The following is a 19,390-nucleotide window of genomic DNA, read 5'->3' on the forward strand; positions in this document are numbered from 1 at the left end:
ATCATTCCAGCCACAGTCGTTCGACCAACGGCGAAACTCCGTACAATAATTCTCTGCAGGATTCCTACCCTGTCTTAGAGCACGCAACTGACTTTCTGCGGATGCCTCTCTATCAGGGTCGTCATACAATAGCCCTAAAGATTTCAAAAAAGCGTCTACAGACGATAAGGCCGGATCGTCTGTCTTTAAACCAAAAGCCCAGGTCTGAGGATCCCCCTGAAGCAGAGAAATTATAATTCCAACCCGCTGAGCCTCCGTACCTGAGGAAACTGGTCTTAAACGAAAATACAGTTTACAAGACTCTTTAAAATTAAAAAACTGTTTTCTATCCCCAGAAAAACGGTCAGGCAGATGCATTTTTGGTTCAGGGATGACCCTCGGGGAAGTCCGTAACAGATCTTCCTGTGAGCTCACCCGGAGGGACAGATCCTGAACCATCTGGGTAAGTTCCTGAATCTGACTAACCAAAAACTGGCCAGGATTTGGCCCAACACCGGTGGGATTCATGAGGCCGACAAAATTCTCCCTACTGGATAAGTGAAAAAATTAACTCCTGTTGAAATTTTTTCTTTTGTCTGGCCGGTGATAATGTTACGATTCCTGTACTCCAGACTGGAGAAGATCTTATGGCAGAGATCTGAGTACAGGAATGAAATACAGGTTGTGGGAGCTGGAGAGCCTAGTAACCCCTGGCGCCCTAACTCCGTTGTCTCGCCCGTGTTATCAGAAATCCCCTGCGAGACTATGGTTGCTTGAGCCCATGGCAGCCGCGTTCGAAGGGCGGATTATGTCTGCCCAACCCCGATGCCCCCGCAGGTCTTAATGGGAGACAAGGGGAAGTCCGAGACAGGGTGATAACAAGGGGCCCTCTGACTAAGCAACCAAGCCAGGGGTTACAAGCTAACTTAACTAAATCAAAAGGTATGTGCGGACTAGCCGCCAGGGAAAAGGACAACCAAGGATCCACGGATCCGACACTCCTATCCGGCACCGCTGGACACCAGAGTGGATCTTGTGGAAGCGGAATCCTCCGCAAAGCTCCAGAACTCAAAATAAACACAATAATAAATAGTAGCGGACAAGCCGCAACACACGGCTGCGCCGCGACTCACGAACACCACCAGATGTTAAAGGTGCTCGGTCAGACTCCAGGAACAGATGGTAACTTCCGAGTACTGGATCACTGAGAACAGGAACAAACGAACAGACCGGGACTGGGAACTCTCTCTGCAGCAGAATCAGGCAAACAGGAAGCTATCACCGGCGTCTGTGAGGAGTCCTGGGAGTGCTTTTAACAGAGAGTCTTCCAATCAGCTGTTTGGAGGCTGATTGGATTAAATGCCATGCAGCTGACAAGCTGCATGGCCAGGGAAACAGATGAGTGATAATTACAACATGCCGTGCAGCTGCATGCTACACAGCCAGGAAACCAGTGATGATATAAACTTAGACCCAGCAACGGGGAACACGATCCGACAGTGGCGTCCCCGTTGCTAGGCGCCGGCCGCACTGACGAGCGGACCCTCGGCGCCTAACACCTCCTGCAAGGCAAGCGGTGGTCCCAAGTCCGGACGAACCCATGCAGATTAACCGATCCCGATTGTCCCCGGAGGAGCGGCAGCGTCGTCATGAGGGTAAGCTCTGCCTGTACTGCGGAGCTGCGGGTCACTTCATCAAGTCCTGCAAATCCCGTCCGGGAAACGAGAAGGCCTAGCTTGTTCCGGAGGAGTCAAGTTGGGGGTTACGACCAAATCTTCTCCCACTTCGGACTGTTTGCTTCCCGTAACGTTAATCACCAAGGCTACTTCCAAGTCTTTTGAAGCCCTGTTGGACTCCAGGGCTGCGGGGAATTTCGTTTCTTCTCTCTGTGTCCAAAGCCTGAATTTGGAAGTACGGTCCATCGTAAGCGGCCTATTTCCTTGACAGCCATCAATGGTACTAGGATATCCAAGGGTATCATAACAGAACGCACGGTTCCAGTTAAACTACAGGTCGGGGCTTTACATCAAGAATATTTGGAGTTCCTGGTGATCCCGGAAATGCATCACGATCTGGTTCTCGGAATACCTTGGCTCAAAAGTCACAATCCCCATATCGATTGGAAGACCGCACAGATTCGGTCTTGGGGTTCTTTTTGTCACGCCAACTGTCTCATCCCTGTCTGTCCGCTTCGTGTTTCTTCTAAGGCGGAGGAAGAACCTATCCCAGAGGCGTACCAAGAATTTAGAGATGTGTTTTCGGAACAAGCAGCTGACCAGTTATCACCCCACATGGCTTGGGACTGCCCCATTGACCTTATCCCTGGGAAAATGCCACCTCGGGGTCGCATTTATCCTCTCTCCCTTCCAGAGACACAAGCTATGTCTGACTATATCAAATCCAATCTTCACAAGGGATTCATCCGTCCCTCTACCTCCCCGGCTGGAGCGGGCTTCTTCTTCGTGAAAAAAAAGGACGGAGGGTTAAGACCATGTATCGACTACCGCGGCCTAAATGATATTACCATCAAAAATAAATACCCCTTGCCTCTAATCACAGAGCTATTTGATAGAGTTTGCGGTGCCCACGTTTTTTCCAAGCTCGATTTGAGGGGGGCCTATAACCTTATACGCATCAGAGAGGGAGATGAATGGAAGACCGCCTTCAATACCCGGGATGGGCATTATGAGTATCTGGTGATGCCGTTCGGTCTTAGCAATGCTCCTGCTGTCTTCCAGGGATTCGTCACTGAAATCTTCCGAGACATGTTATACCTAAGTGTCGTGGTGTATTTGGATGACATCCTGATTTTTTCAAAAGACCTTGCTGAACACAGGATACAAGTCAAAGAGGTACTCCGTCGTTTACGTGAGAATCATCTCTATGCCAAGATGTCCAAGTGTACCTTCGAAGTAACATCAATACCGTTCCTCGGTTATATCATCTCGGGGATGGAGCTTCGCATGGATCCGGAGAAACTCTCTGCCATTCAGGACTGGGCACAGCCACTCTCCTTGAAAGCAATACAAAGATTCCTGGGTTTTGCGAACTATTATAGAAAGTTCATTAGAGGTTTCTCCACCATTATTGCACCCATAACCGCCCTAACGAGAAAGGGTTCCAACCCGGGTTGTGGCCTCCCGAAGCCATAGAGGCCTTTTCCCACTTGAAATCAGCTTTTATGTCCGCCCCAGTACTCCAAAAACCAAATTTCGAGGAACCTTTCTTCCTAGAAGTCGACGCATCCTCGGTCGGAGTTGGGGCCATACTCTCTCAGTACGCCTCAGATAAGAAATTACATCCGTGCGGCTTTCACTCTCGTAAATTCTCTCCGGCTGAACGGAATTACACTATTGGAGACCAGGAACTCTTGGCAATTAAATCTGCTTTGGAAGAGTGGAGATATCTCTTAGAAGGGGCCAAACATGTGACTACCATTTACACTGATCACAAAAATTTGTTGTATATCAAAACCGCACAGTGCTTGAATCCTCGCCAAGCTAGATGGGTACTCTTCTTCACTCGATTTTCTTTTGTTATCAAATACCGAGCCGGGACTTTCAATACCAAAGCGGATGCACTGTCCCGTTCACAAACTCCCACAGATGATGAGGATTCCTTTGAACGGAGTTTAATTCTGAATCCAATTTCTGTCTCTGCTGCCTCGACTACTCCAGGTCCTCTTCCCGGAAGAATGTCCGTATCAGTTAAATTCCGGTCGAGGATACTACAGTGGGCCCATATCTCCAAATTCTCCGGTCATCCCGGCGCCCAGAAGATGTACAAGTTTCTGCAAAGATCTTACTGGTGGGACTCCATGAGGAAGGATGTACAGGATTACGTTAATTCCTGTCCCCAGTGTACACAGCATAAATCTCCCCATTTAACTCCTGCTGGGTTACTTCGTCCTCTGTCCATTCCTATGAAACCCTGGACTCATATTTCCATGGACTTCATCACTGACTTGCCCCGTTCCAAGGGTTGCAACACCGTTTGGGTAATCGTCGACCGTTTTTCGAAGATGGCACACTTCGTTCCTTTGACTGGTCTACCGACAGCTCCGAAACTAGCTCTACTGTTCATCCAAGAACATTTTCGGTTGCATGGGTTGCCATAGGAAATAGTCTCTGATCGTGGGGTACAGTTCACCGCAAGATTTTGGAAAGCCCTCTGTTCGACTCTGCAGATTAAACTTAAGTTTTCATCCGCTTATCATCCCCAAACGAATGGACAAACGGAACGAGTCAATCAAGATCTAGAGACTTTCCTCCGTCTTTATCTCTCCCCTTCACATGACAACTGGGTGGAGTTTTTACCTTGGGCGGAGTTTGCCCATAATCATTAGTTTCATTCTTCCACTGGTGAATCTCCATTTTTCATCAACTATGGGTTCCATCCACGTGTTCCAGAATTTCCAAGCCTTCCGATAGAAGAGGTTCCAGCTGTAACGTCCACTTTACAACACTTCCGACAAATTTGGAGTAAGATTCATGCTAATCTTAAGAGGGTTTCAGTCCGGTACAAGTTCTTTGCAGATAAGAAACGGCGAGCCGCTCCACAATACAAGGTTGGTGACAGGGTGTGGCTGTCCACACGTAATCTCCGGTTGAAGGTGCCCACCATGAAGTTTGCTCCAAGATTCATCGGTCCTTACCCTGTGCTACAAGTCCTGAATCCTGTGGTCTGCAAGCTGGGTTTACCTTCGCACCTACGTATACCCAATGCCTTCCATGTTTCTCTTCTTCGTCCTCTCGTCCTTAATCGTTTTCATTCAAAGACCTCTAGCCCCACCTCAGTGGAGACTGAAACAGGGACAGACTTCGAGATCAAAAATATTCTAGACTCTCGTTACCTTCACAAGAATCTGCAATATCTGTTGGAATGGAAAGGATATGGTCCTGAGGAGAGAAGTTGGATAAAGGCTTCTGAGATCTCGGCTCCTTGACTAGTCCGGATTTTCCATGCTAGACATCCTACGAAGCCGGGAAAGTGTCCAGGGGCCACTCCTAGAGGAGGGGGTACTGTCACGGCACCACGGTCTCCATACTTACCTCTCCAGGCGCGCTGGGTCTCCGTGCGGCCGTCCTCACTGGCGGGTCCCGGCGTCCGGCGCTCCGTCCAGCCGGCGTGTGTGTCCGACGTCCTCGGGAGGTGCGGGTGACGTCATCGGCCCGTCCTCCAATCAGGTCCTGGTGGGAAGTTCAAATTCAGACGCCGGGCAGTGCTCAGGCGCCTGAGTATCATCGTTGGTACTGTACCTGTGATCTCCAGTCCTCCGTGCCTCCAGCACCTCCGTGCCTCCAGCAACTCCGTGCCTCCAAGCACCTCCGTGCCTCCAAGCACCTCTGTGCTTCCAAGCACCTCAGTGCCTCCAAGCACCTCTGTGCCTCCAAGCACCTCCGTGCCTTCAGCACCTCCGTGCCTCCAGGCACCTCAGTGTCTCCACGCGCTTCAGCGCCTACAAACACTTCTGTGTCTCCAAGTCCTGTGCACGTCAGTGCAGTTGTGTCTCCAACACCTAGTATTCTTACGTGATTCACCAGCACCTTTCAAGTTCTCTCTTTCAGGAGACCTTCAGCGTCCACACGTGCCTCCTGTCCGCCGACCTGATCCTGCATGAGGAAAACTTACATCCGGCCATCTCTGCTGCGGCCCAGTTGCGGTTCCACTTCCCGGTCACCGGAAGAAACCCAGAGTCCACAACCCTCCCAAACCAGGTCAGTGATAAAACCTTTGTTTTTGTATGGTATGAGTTGATCTCTGTCTTTATTCTGAACCATACTGCTTAATGATGACTGGATCCCAAGTTTGCACACACTTTTATGTTAAATATTTTGTCTCCATTTGTAAGTATTAAGTCTAATATTTACTTTCTAAATGGGCTTCCTCAATTGCTGCATGGATGCTCCCTGCAAGAAATTCAGAATGTCCCTACTTCTAGTGGAACTTGCAACAGACACCTCCAAGCACATACACTTTCCACCACCAACACCTTTATCATCATTCTCATCAATAATGATCAGAAGCAGTCCTCTTGCATCCAAATTGCTAAAGTTAACTGACTCCTCCCCTATCCAGGATTCCTCAGAAGAAACCTTGAGTGCTAGGCCTGCTGCTGCTGTAGATGATTTTTCATCTCAGCGGGGGACCAAGAAACTACTAGTAGTTTCAAATAACAATTGACTGTAAAACAATTCTTTGCAACAGGAAGCACAGTGGATCAATGAACCCCTGATGGCTCGTATTAAACCTGTGGCAAATATCCGCCATTAATGCATCTGGTTTTAGACAGGTTAATTGAGATCCTGTGTCCCTGCTACCAAATTCCACCTCGGTTCCATTTTACCCAAAAAGCAATTCCTCACCTGTATACTGTACACATAAAATTCTCTCTGTTGGGATTCTAAGCAGTGTCGAGATTTTAGTGCCAGTCTTCTGACCACTTGTGAATATGATAGGGATGAGCGGGTTCAGATCTCAGAGATCCGAACCACCCCAGACTTCATAATTCAAGTCAGGATCCGAGTCCGGCTCGGATTTTCCCACTAGACTCTGATCCCAGATCGAGGCAAAACCCAACAATCATCCCGCTGTCGCATCTCACGGGTTTTGGGTACCATTTATAAGACACCACTCATCGGCGCCATCTTCACTCCAGCATTGGAGAGTGAGGGAGACAGACCTCTGTGTCTCTGTGAGTGGTGGAATCAGGTGGGTTCACTGTGTGTGTGTGTGTGTTGTTTAGGGGTGCTGTTCTGGGGTACTGTCCTGTGCTGTTAGGGTTGCTGCCCTGTGCTGTTAGGAGTGCTGTACATGTGTACTGTACAGAGGTGCTGTCCTGTGCTTTACATGGGTGCTGCTGTCCTGTGCTGTACAGGGGTGCTGTCCTGTGCTGTTAGGGGTGCTGTCCTGGGGTGCTGTCCTGTGCAGTTAGGGGTGCTTTCCTGGGATGCTGTCCTGTGCTGTTAGGGGTGCTGTCCTGTGCTGTTAGGGGCGCTGTATAGGGTGCTGTAAAAAGTGGCGCTGTCCTTTGTGCTGTAAAAATAAAGGGGCGTTATCCTGTGTGCTGTAAAAATAAAAGGGTGCTGTCCTGTGTGCTGCTAGGGGTGCTGTACAGGGGTGTGGTCCTATGCTGTTAGGGGCACTGTCCTGTGTGCTGTCAAAATAAAGGGGGCGCTGTCCTGTGCTGTTAGGTTTGCTATACAGGGGTGCTGTCCTGTGCTGTTAGGGACACTGTCCTGTGTGATATAAAAATAAAGTGGTATTGTGATGCTGTCCTGTGTGCTGCAAAAATAAAGGGACACTGTCCTGTGTGCTGTAAAAATTAAGGAGCGTTGTCCTGTGTGCTGTAAAAATAAAGGGGCGCTGTCCTGTACTGTTAAGGGTATTGTCCTGAGCTGTTAGAGGTGCTGTCCTGTGTGCTGTAAAAATAAAGGAGCATTGTCCTGTGTGCTGTAAAAATAAAGAGGCGCTGTCCTGTGTGCTGTAAAAAAAGGGGTACTGTCCTGTGCTGTTAGAGGTGTTGTACAGGGGTGCTGTCCTATGCTGTTAGGGGCACTGTCCTGTGTGCTGTAAAAATAAAGGGGTGCTTTCCTGTGCTGTAAAAATAAAGGGGCACTGTGCTGTTAGGGGTGCTGTACAGGGGTGCTGTCCTGTGTGCTGTAAAAATAAAGAGGCGCTGTCCTGTGCTGTTAGGGATGCTGTACAGAGGTGCTGTCCTGTGCACTGTAAAAATAAAGAGGCGCTGTCCTGTGCTGTTAGGGGTGCTCTACAGGGTTGCTGTCCCTTTGCTATATCAGTCAAGGGGTGCTGTTCCACTGCCATTTAAGTCCAGGGGTGCTGATGACTGTCTGCTGTGCTGTGTAATTCTCCAGGAGTGCTGCCTATGCTGTATAAGTCCAGTTTTTTTTTTACTATCTGTGTTATAAGTCCAGGGGTGCTGACTATCTGCTGTATAGGTCCAGAGTCACTGCCATATAATTCCAGGGGTGCTAGAGCAGATATATGAAACAAGCTAGAGCAGAATATGAAACAAGCTTCAACATCACAACCAGATTTGTGAAAACATATAGCCGCAAAGGTGGAAATGGAAATTCCAAGATTTGACAAAGTGTTTTCCAATAAACATACAACAGTAAGTACAAAATGGGGAGAAACCACATTTGTGGCCAAAGTCAGTCAGAAGAGACAGAATCATAATCCAGCAGAACGTGACATGACAACATCTCCTACTTCATTTTCCTGGCAACTGCCGGAGAAAACTAGATTTTCCAAACACACCTACAGTACGTATGTCTATATGTCTGCCATATAATTCCAGGGGTGCCCTGTCTGAACCCGCTCATCTTTAGTAGATACATCCTCTAGCGTGCACTGTGTACCCAGCATTAGATAGAGGTTTTCTCAATTATTTCAGGTTAGGGAATCAAATGAATGGCTCCAATTAATCAACCTTAATTTTGATTTATTAATGTTCCACATTTTTATCATTTTTTCCCAAAAAGGTTTATTGACAGGAGAAATCAATAACAGGCAGTACATGTATGTGGTACAAATGAACATGAGAAAAGTAAAATGTTCCAGCAGTAACTTATAGCAGTCAAGAGAAGAAGAATAATCATACTATTTAAAAAAAAAACACATATAGAGCAATATGCAATCGAAAATCACAGATACAGTTTAAATAAAACACAAATTTGGATAGGGAAAAATATACCGCTGGTCAGGTGCGATTTAGAAGGGGGCACTGGAGTCAAGGATTTCCAAATTGTACCACTTAGTAGATTGGAAACATTTCCATAAAGCCTCTTTAATTAACGGGGAAAGAGTATGAACATATGGAAGCCATATATCAAAATGTTTCTCCGTCAACTTTTCTTTTTGTAATGTTATGTTAGTTCAATCTAGGTGGAACAAGTGTGAGTTTCTGGGGTGTAACAATGAAATAGAAACTTGGTCTGCAGAAATCCATTGGGAGACTATCGTTTTCTTGGCAGCAGCAGCCAATTAGTAGGATACGGTTCCCTTTAGACAATCTGGTGGGGGGAGGTTTGGGGTAAATGTCCCAGACCGCCCAGGTTTTATCAATAATAAATGGTAATTTCAGATAATTAGTAATATATAATATCTGAAGTGCATGCCATAGGGCCTGCACTTTCGGGCAGGACCACAAGCAATGAACAAGATCCGCTTCTGGCGAACCACATTTAAAACAATTAGATGTAGGAGCAGCTCCAATAAGGAATCTCAATTTAGGTGTGACATAGGCCCTATGTAATATTTTCTGATACATCTCTGTATACAAAGTTGATACTGTTTTATCTAAAGATATATTAGTGTCCAGAAAGGACTTCAATGTGAGGTCTGGAAATTCTAGTTTCCATCGCAATCACCCCCATTTTGTGTCATCTCTTCTAGGGGTAGACTATTCCACCCTGGGTAATCCTACGCTGAGCGCCCAAGATGGCTGCTGCACTTGGTACCTATGAGGGTGGAATACACAACCCTTGGAAGTTATTACCCAAAATGCCTGCACCAATCCTGCGTTATGCTTTCTGTGGGCTTAAGGTTTTTCATTTATGTCTGTGTTGCTTGTCTATTGTTGTATTACTCAAATCCTCTATATCATGTGCATTGTTTTTGATGTCTGTAAAGCGCCTTGAGTCCTGTTGGAGAAAGAGCGCTATATAAATAAAATTATTATTATTATTATAAGTAAGGGTCGTGAGTGGGTGTAAATAAAAGCAGTGGGAAAATGGCCACCTGGGTCATGGTGTAACATTCCATCTAAAGTGTTAGTCTTGTCAGTCACGGTCAAAGTGGACAAAACCCTCTGTACATAACTGCTGGCTTGTAGGAAGGGGAATAAGGAGATCACTAAAGATGGGAAGCGTTCCATAATCTGGGAGTGCATGAGCAGGACAAAGTCCTCATTGTTTATGAAATGGTGAACATATTTAAAGCCCCCTTTATGCTATATATGTGGAATATTTGTGAGGTGGTATGTGGTTCAAAGTTGGTATTACCCTAGAGAGGCAAAAATGTTCCACATTTGAGATTATTTACTAGATGCGCATTTGTTGTACAGGGTTCTTTTTCTACATTTTGTAAATGTTTTCTCCTTAATAATTGTACAATGTAAGGGCTGCGTAGGTGTTATCGCAAGACCTCGTGATGTTAGAACGGAGTTTCAGTGATCTTGCATTGCAAAATGAAATCTCAGCTTTCCATTGCTCTGCAGCACTAGATTGGCCAGGAGCTCCTGTGGTGCACAAACAGTTGCTGAATAAGGGCCCAGTATGGAGTTTCATGGTGGCTTACAGCCATGAAGCTGCCTGGCTTGCCAGGCTGAGGCATGCTGGTGGCACAGAGGTTAGCATTGCTTCCTCCCACAGTCCTACTTGTATTATGAAATGAGTTTGGACTGTAGAGTGGTAACCTCCACTAGGGCAGGGGCTGAATAACAAACAATTCACTGCACAGTCCTGCTTAGTACTGTATGAACCCACACGAACTCAACTTACCCGATCTGGGGTTGCTGTGGGGGCTCACGAGGGGCTGCTAAAACATTTAAGGGGCTGCTTTATTTAAAAATTAAATATGAATAAAATAACGAAGACACACAGGTATGCTCACATGCATGTTACTGGGACACACAGGTATGCTCACATGCGTGTATCTGGGACCTATGAAAAATTAAAATAAGGCATCTGCCACAAAATATGTAAATAAAAATGCAATTAAAAAAATGGAACAAAAGAAACTCACGAGATTTTCTCAAAATAAGTCTCCAAACTCTGTGGAGGGGAAAATATCCAATCTTGATCCTGTGGTATAAACCAGTTTATTTGCATCCCAGCATTAATTCTGAGATTATCCTAATCCCTGAAAATGGAGAAGGGGGTACAAATTCAGAGGCTTTGGCCTCTAGTTTTTCAATTTGTCCAGTAATGTTGTCATTATATATTTGCTTGGTTAAAGTCCTTTCTGTTCCACAGCAAGATAGGAGTGGAGGTGAAAGCCTGTGTGTTGTTCCTGATTGTGTGTGACTCTCTAATTTTTAATCACCTTCTTGACACTGTCCTCTTCCTCTTACCTCTTCTCATAATGTGAAAAGTCATCAAATATGGAGGTGGTATGTTTGTAGGTAGCTATGATTTGGAGAACTTGGCTGAAATTATGGGTTTATTAAACTGTGCATGTCCTGTTTAAATAACATAAACATGGACAATTCCATCTTGCACCTCTTTTTTTTCTTTGCATAATGTGCTCTTTGTGACCTAGTTTTTAAAACTTCCATCCTGTCTACCACTGCAGTGCCACTCCTAGATGGGCCACGTGTTTGTGCCACCCACTTGTGTCCCTTAGCTTAGTTCTCCGGCTACTGTACCTTGGTGCAACCTTTTGGCCTAAAAACAATATTGTTAGGTGTTCAGAATAGACTGGAAATGAGAGGAAATGAATGTTATTGAGGTTAATAATACCGTAGGAACAAAAAAAAACACAAATTCTGTGATTTTAGCTGTTTTTATGTTTAAAAAAAAAATCCAGACCCAAAACAAAAATCCGGAAGGGTGGTTTTGGCAAAGCCAATCAAGATCCAAAACAAGAAAGGAGATCCAGATCCAAAACCAAAACACAAAACCCGAAAAGTGTCCGGTGCACAACTCTAGAATCTGGGTATGCCAACTACATCCCCTATCGGAGAGACACAAAGTGGGGAGAGATAAAGTACCAACCAACAGCTTCTGCCATGTTACAGGAGCAGAATGGTTGGTACTTTATTTCTCTCCACTTATCTTTCTCCCAACTTTAATAACTCTCCCACTTTGTCAGCACTCTGCTAAAGGTCAAGTTAATTAGGACTGAGTGTTCAGGTGTATGCAGCTATTCACAACAAAACATGTTGCCATTAAAAGCAATCAATTGGGTTTCAGAAGAAAATAATAGTAAAGGGAGTAATTAGAAGGTACTGAAAATTCATCACTCAAGGAAAAGTAGCAAAAAGTCTTGGAGTGGTTAAAAAGATTATTGAAGATAGTAAATCTAAAATGTTTTCATCTACATGCTGTAAATTGAAAAATAAATTAAAGTTTACTTTAAAATATGTTCTTGATCTGTCTTCACACAGAAAGGGAAGCATGGCAGAAAATAAATTGTGTTGCAAAATCTTATAACATCATTTAAAGTTTTTTTGTCTAACACAGGATGTACTTTGCACAGACTGTAATCACCCACCTTTGCAAATGAACAATCATTAATAGACCAGTAATTATTTTTCTTATGAACACCTTCAGAGCCAGCTGTGACACAAGTGACTATATATTTTTGGTTATTAGTTTTGCCTTTTTGACAAAAGATATGAAGTAAAAGTAAAAGTATTTGTGCAAGCAAATCCAAAAAATAAGTTAAGCACGATATAATAAGATTGTAACTGTAATCATTAAAAAAATCATGCTAAGTCTAATCCTTGCTGCTTTTACATAGTTTGTAGATCTGAACATGACCTGCCAACCTAGAAACAGATCTTTGACCTATTGTATAAAATCTCTGTTTACTCAAAACTACAAATCAGCAAAAAAAAAAACACAACAATCTGAGATAAGGAAACAAAATGGAAGATTCCATAGTACTGGTACAAATAAAATAATTAAATGTAAAAAATCTGAATGTAATTCTAGATTTAAAAAAAAGAATATAGTATATAAATTCTCAAGTAAAAACATGGCATAATCTGATAGCAAATTGGGTAAGTAAAAAGTGTATCATTCAATTATTGTAGAACCACCCAAAACAGATGGGTAGTATTATGATTAAACCTGTAACAATATTGCTATATAGCAAAAGTATCAATTGCAAAGATGTGGAAAACTGCTACTCTGTTTATATATTACTGAATTTTTGAACCACACAAAGCATACCACCCAACATGACCCTCTCCAGGAGTGACAGAATGCTCTGCTTCTGGACTTTTCTCTTAATTTATGATTGCAATCACCTTTCATATCCATTAACCTGTTCAAAACAGGTGCCGGCAATCATAACTTTAAAGAGAAGTCCAGAAGCAGAGCATTTTGTCCCTCTTAGGGTCATGTTGGGAGGTATGGACAAAGGTTTATAAATTAATCTGCCAGGATTTGAAACATTATTTATCCAGTAGCACCTTGGGCTCAATATACATTTTTTTGTTGTAAACTACCAAAAATGTTACTTAAAATATGTACTCTAATATTTTATACGGTAGACTATAATCAAGGAAAGTTGCTCCAAAGACTCTCAAAACTATTAAGCAGTTAAGTATGATGCCAAAGTAAAATATTGGGTATACAGCTACTCCAAGCTGTTAAATGACCCCAGGAGTACCCATGCAGCACAAGATTGAAATCCTTTCCTAGAACCAGTACACGATAAATGGAGAAGCGACTGTCTTGACATTTGAACAATGATTGGTTTATTTTTCCCTGCAGCTGATGCAGTTCATAGAAGCTGGGGCTTTGCACATGTGCATTTGCACTTCGGTGTCTATGCATTCGCTGGTCTTGGCACATGCCAGATCCATTGTGCAGGTGCCGGGACCCAGAGCTGGATGCTGGCTGTCTCCTCTCCTCAGCATGGGGATAGCAGCAGCCCTTCTACTAACCATAAGTCAGAGCCAACGCTGCCTACAATTTTTACTTGTGGATATAGCACTAGTGATAAGAGTTATGGTGAGAAAATGGTGACAAATAATAAATAGAAGGACTCGAGTATAAATGGCAGACAGTTAAGGAAAATTAAACTGAAAAACTCAAACATTTTACTTATTCCGTTTTTCTGTTGTTGTTACCAAACCCAATAAAACATAAAAATTTTACAAACAATCTCATAGTACATATATTATAACATGTTCCATAATGAAAATAATTGTTTCCCCCTAAACCATCCAGTTTATACAAAAGTTAATCAGTTAAAACAGATTGTACGCTGTAGCTTTTTCCTCGTCTACAAAAAGGCTTTTAATTAGATATTCCCAGCTTTCAATGCTTTTGCTTATATTAAAACTGTGAGCCTTTTAAAGGCAATACTATAATAAAAAGTAATTTTAGTTACAATAATAATGAATATATAATTCAATTCTTCATTACCTGTAATTCTATAAAACTATTTATGTAATGTACTTGGGAAAAAGATATAAATTGGAAAAACTATTAGGACACTAAAATTTGTATTTTAGAACATTATAATAGTATATTATTGGCAGAACCAATTGAGAAAGATAATGAGAAACTTTTAACGCATTTGCAAAAGCACTTTTAAATTCCCTCTTTTTATGTGGATTGAGAATATCTATATACCTGTGATTTTAACAAACAATTAATTAAGAGAAAGCAGAAATCAATGTCTAAATTTGGCTTAAAATATACTATTGTATTTAATGAAATGGTTCAAGACAAAAATATATTTAATGCTGTGTATTGCTGAACTGAATAGTGCCTAATCAAACATTAGGTTACTTACAGTAGGCTGCAACCTAGGGTGCCAGAGGTAGGGACACCACTGTGGTGGCAACTGGGGGAAAGAATGAAAACCTAAATTAATTCCTTGCTGGCAGTGGTCTCAAAGCTTAGTTTAAGTAACTTTAAAAGCTACTGGCCCTGGCCCCACACAGCTTGTTTACTGACAGTCCAGAATCAATATTGTTGAAAAGACAAATAGTTCTCAAAGTGACCACAGCTGGCTTTACTAATGTAATCAAGTAACTTACTTGGAAAACTTTATTTTATGTACATTGTGCTACAGCGACTTGTGGGTTGGTTGTAGAGCTGCAGGGTTATCATTATAGTCTTCCTCACACTGCTCAGTACTCTTTTACACTCCAAAAAACATTAGATGCTCCAATCAAACATAGGGGCAGATGTATTAAGCCTAGAGTAGTGATAAAACTGTGTGTGTGTGTGTGTGTGTGTGTGTGTGTGTGTGTGTGTGTGTGTGTGTGTGTGAGGGGCTGAGACTTGGGTGTGTGTGTGTGTGTGTGTGTGTGTGTGTGTGTGTGTGTGTGTGTGTGTGCGTGTGTGTGTGTGTGAGGAGCTTAGATCTAGTGTATGTGAGGGGCTGAGACTTGTGTGTGTGTATGTGTGAGGGGCTAAGACGTGTGTGTGTGTGTGTGTGTGTGTGTGTGTGTGTGTGTGTGAGGGGCTTAGCTCTAGTGTATGTGAGGGGCTGAGACTTGTGTGTGTGAGGGTCTTAGATCTTGTGTGTGTGTGAGGGGCTGAGATTCTGAGTGTGTGTGAGGTGCTGAGATTCTAAGTGTGTGTGAGGGGCTGAGATTCTGAGTCTGTGTGTCAGGGGCTGAGTTTTTTGGTGCGTGGGGTTGCCTGTTTTGTGTGTGTGTGTACTAGGTACTGCTCGGTGAGGCTGCTGCAAGTTGCTGCCGACACATCCGATCTGTGGGGTCAGAACCCACGGCTGAGCTGCACAAGGGGACAGAGTTTGCTGCTGCAGCCATCAGAGGAGAGGATGGAGTCAGCTGCCGTTGCTGCTGCTGCCACTGGGGGAGCCAAGGACTACTGCTGCATAAAAGAGTTGGATAAAGGGGCGCACAAGGATAGATAAGTATAAGGCCAACTTCAGTATTGTATAAGTAAGTGTTTTTTGTTTCTTTTTTGTTTTATTCAATTACTGTCTACTGTTGTATATTCTTCTAGTCACAGCTAGGCTATAGTACTGTATTGCATTGTTTGGATTGTTTTGCTTCTTCATTTTCTCCTGAAGGTAGCAGGGAGTTAGGCCTTACAAACAAGATGGATGGGGCTGTGATTGGGAAGCTCACTCAGTGCATGTCGTGCATGATGTACGCACACCTGGAGCAACCGTCCCAGTGTGATTACATCTGCATGAGGTGTGTGCGAACGGTTGCCCTGGAAGCCCAGGTAACTGATCTAGAGCAAACCGTTACGCGACTGAGGGAGATTCACAATCTCCAGCGAGGATTATATAGAACGGTGGAGGAGCTGCGGGAAGGGTCACCGGTAGAAGAGGAAAATCAGGTAGCCAGCTGGGTCACAGATAGTAGGAAGAAAAAGAGGGGGAGGCTCGACATCTCCGAACTATCAAACCCAAATAAATTTGCACGACTGGATGAGGATTCGGAGGATGATAGTGAGGAAATTACGGTGCCGGAGGAGATTGTTCCCTCTAGCATCCAGAGGAGCGGTCCCTCTGGCGCAGTTCGGATAAAAGATAGTGAGGTACAGTACCTAGTCAGATTGTGGTGGTAGGGGATTCTGTCATCAGGAAGGCAGATAGGGCAATCTGCTACCGGGACCGTGATCGCCGTACAGTCTGTTGACTCCCAGGTGCTCGGGTGCGGCACATCGCGGACCGGGTAGATAGATTGTTGGGAGGAGCTGGGAAGGACCCGGCGGTCTTGGTGCATGTTGGCACCAATGCCAAAGTAGCAGAAGGTGGGATGTCCTTAAGAAAGACTATAGGGACTTAGGCAAGAAACTTTAGGCAAGGACATTTAAGGTAATATTCTCCAAAATATTACCCGTGCCACGCGCTAGTCCAGGGAGGCAGAGGGAGATTAGGGAGGTAAATGTATGGCTTAGGGATTGGTGCAGGAAAGAAGGGTTTGTGTTCTTGGAACACTGGGCAAACTTCTCAGTCAGGTGCCATCTTTTTTGTCGTGTGATGGATTGCACCTGAATACCTGAATGAGGAGGGGGCAGCGGTGCTGGGGGGTAGGATGGTTAGAGGGTTGGAGGAGATTTTAAACTAGGTGCATACGGGAGGGAATAACTAGAAACTACAGGTCGTGCAGTGAGAATAGTGGGGATGGCGGTAGTAAACGAAATGGGGGAGAAGTTGGGGAGAGGGTAAGAGCAGCCAGTAAGGGTATTAACAGGGGTACTAAAAGAAGTTTTAGCAAAGCACTATCTAATAACGAATACGGGTCATCGTTGCTACATAAGGTGAATGATGTCCCTAATGCAAGGGGAAATACTTATCTTAGTTGTATGTATGTGAACGCTAGAAGCCTAACTGGTAAAAAGGGGGAACTAGAAATACTTGCAGCAAGCAGACAGTATGATATTGTAGGCATTACTGAAACTTGGTGGGACGAATCTCATGATTGTACAGTCAATCTGGAGGGCTATACGCTGTTTAGGAGAGACACACAAAATAAAAGGGGTGGAGGGGTGTAACTTTATGTAAAACCATTTTTAAAACCTGAGATACGGGAAGATATTCAGGAGGGGACTGTAGACACTGTTGAGGCGTTATGGGTAGTGGAGTTGTAATGACGGACTCGGTCAACACCTTTAAGAATGGGTTAGATAAATTCCTAATGGATAAGGATATCCAGGGTTATGGTGCATAGTCACGCACTATAGTTACTACAAAAAGAGGTATAAAATGCAACAGCTGACATCAGCATCAGTCGAAACTTTTGACCAAATAAACCTGCTTAGGAGACCACAAATAGGTTGAACCCGATGGACAAATTGTCTTTTTTCAACCTCAGATACTGTGATACTATGAGTGATACATAGAAGGAGATAACGCAACAACCAATCACTACTGGTTTGAAAAATGACAGTTGAGCTGATTGGCTGATGCATTATCACCTTCCACTAATCACTGCTTTATCACTACTTTATCACTTCTCCAGGCTTGATACATCTGCCTCATAAGTTGAAATGCCTTAGTTACATGCACGTGCGCAGTATTAGGGAAGATTTCCTTATCACACTTTCGCACTATGCTACTGTATGTATTTAGACATTTTACAGGAGACCATTCCTAAAGTTTTACCAGAGAATTAGTGACATTAGAACCTAGGGTGAGTGGTACTGTGTAGAGGGTATTAGTGTAGGGGTGGGGGAAGAGTGTATTATTAGCTTAGGCCACCAGGATACCTTAATCAAGTCCTGGAGCTGAATAATATACTGTACATCACATAACAGGTTCTAGTCATATGGCAACATTGATCATGTTGGCATTCATACTGTCGACACCACAATGCTGACATGGCTCAACATGTCCACAGACACAAGTCCCCTTTGCAGGCAAACTAGATGAAATATTAATACAAATCTGCAGCTTATTACATTTATGGCCAACAGATTGCCATGTTAAGAAAGAGACATAGGGGTCTATTCATTAAGAAAACGAACACTGAATTGCTACTTATCACTATACATCGCATTGCTTGGATGCAATGTATAGCTGTAATAAGTAGCAATTGATGTATACTCTTCCGGTGCTGCAGTGTCCGGGGCTCCAGCAGTAAGGTCTTCTCCAGGCAGTCTCCTCTCCAATGTGTGGAGTCTGCCAGCGAGACCCTTTGCGCATGCGTCGTCTATTGACCTCCCGGTAGGCTGCAGTAGCTACTGGGAGGTGGGGAGCTGAGCCAGTACTGGGTGCCGAGCAGTGAGCAGGGAAGCATTGAGTTTCCCTGCCATATTTTCACCTCATTCTGCCATATCTTCAGCTCATTCTGAGATGGCGCACCTGAACTCCATGGAGAAGCTGAAAGCATGGTATTGCCTCTGCAAAACAGGGCTTTTCTCTGCTACATGAATAGAGTCTATTCATGTAGCAGAGAAAAGCCCTGTTTTGCATTAAACAGGGCTTTTCTCTGCTAACCACTATTCACAGAGTGGGTTACAGAGGAGAAGTATCTGACTTTCCCAGCGGCACCCATGCTCTGTGTCTGAATCGCATCACCATACTTTTGTATGGTGAGTGCGATTCAGACACAGAGCATGGGTGCCGCTCGGAAAGTCAGATAGTTCTCCTCTGTAACCCACTCTGTGAATAGTGGTAAGCAGAGAAAAGCCCTGTTTAATGCAAAACAGGGCTTTTCTCTGCTACATGAATAATAGACCCCATAGAGTGAATGACTTTGCAGAAATGTACTATGTGGATTGGCAAATTCATGGTCAGAGGCATTACCATTGATGTCACAGGAATTCAGTCTCAGCTTATTGATCTGCATCATAGGACAAAAACATGTGGAAGGAGATTCACCTCTGCAATGGAGTAGACATCAAGTAGTTTTCCTGGTTAATTAATAGAACTGCATTGGAATATTAGGTTAGCTAACATTTCATAGCATTTTTTACCCTTATGGTTCATACTGTATGTTAAAAATAAATATATGTATATGTTTGTATAGGTTCCTTTTTTGGGCTGGGACCTCTTGTGTAAGCTGTATGTGATGGAGTGTGAGTTAAGCATGTTGGTTTAATAATAATACTCTTCATGCAAACCACTTGTAGTGGTAGTTGAAGAGTGATGCTGAATAGGAATTCTATCCAGATTGCCTGTGGCTGTAGAAAGTTAGCAGGATTTGCCAATAACTGGAGGATAAGCAAGTGTAGGTTTACAGGCATATACTAGAGCAGTATGCTGGAATATCTGGAGC

The sequence above is a fragment of the Pseudophryne corroboree genome, chromosome 5 (genome assembly GCF_028390025.1).
Source record: "Pseudophryne corroboree isolate aPseCor3 chromosome 5, aPseCor3.hap2, whole genome shotgun sequence".
Lineage (NCBI taxonomy): Eukaryota > Metazoa > Chordata > Amphibia > Anura > Myobatrachidae > Pseudophryne > Pseudophryne corroboree.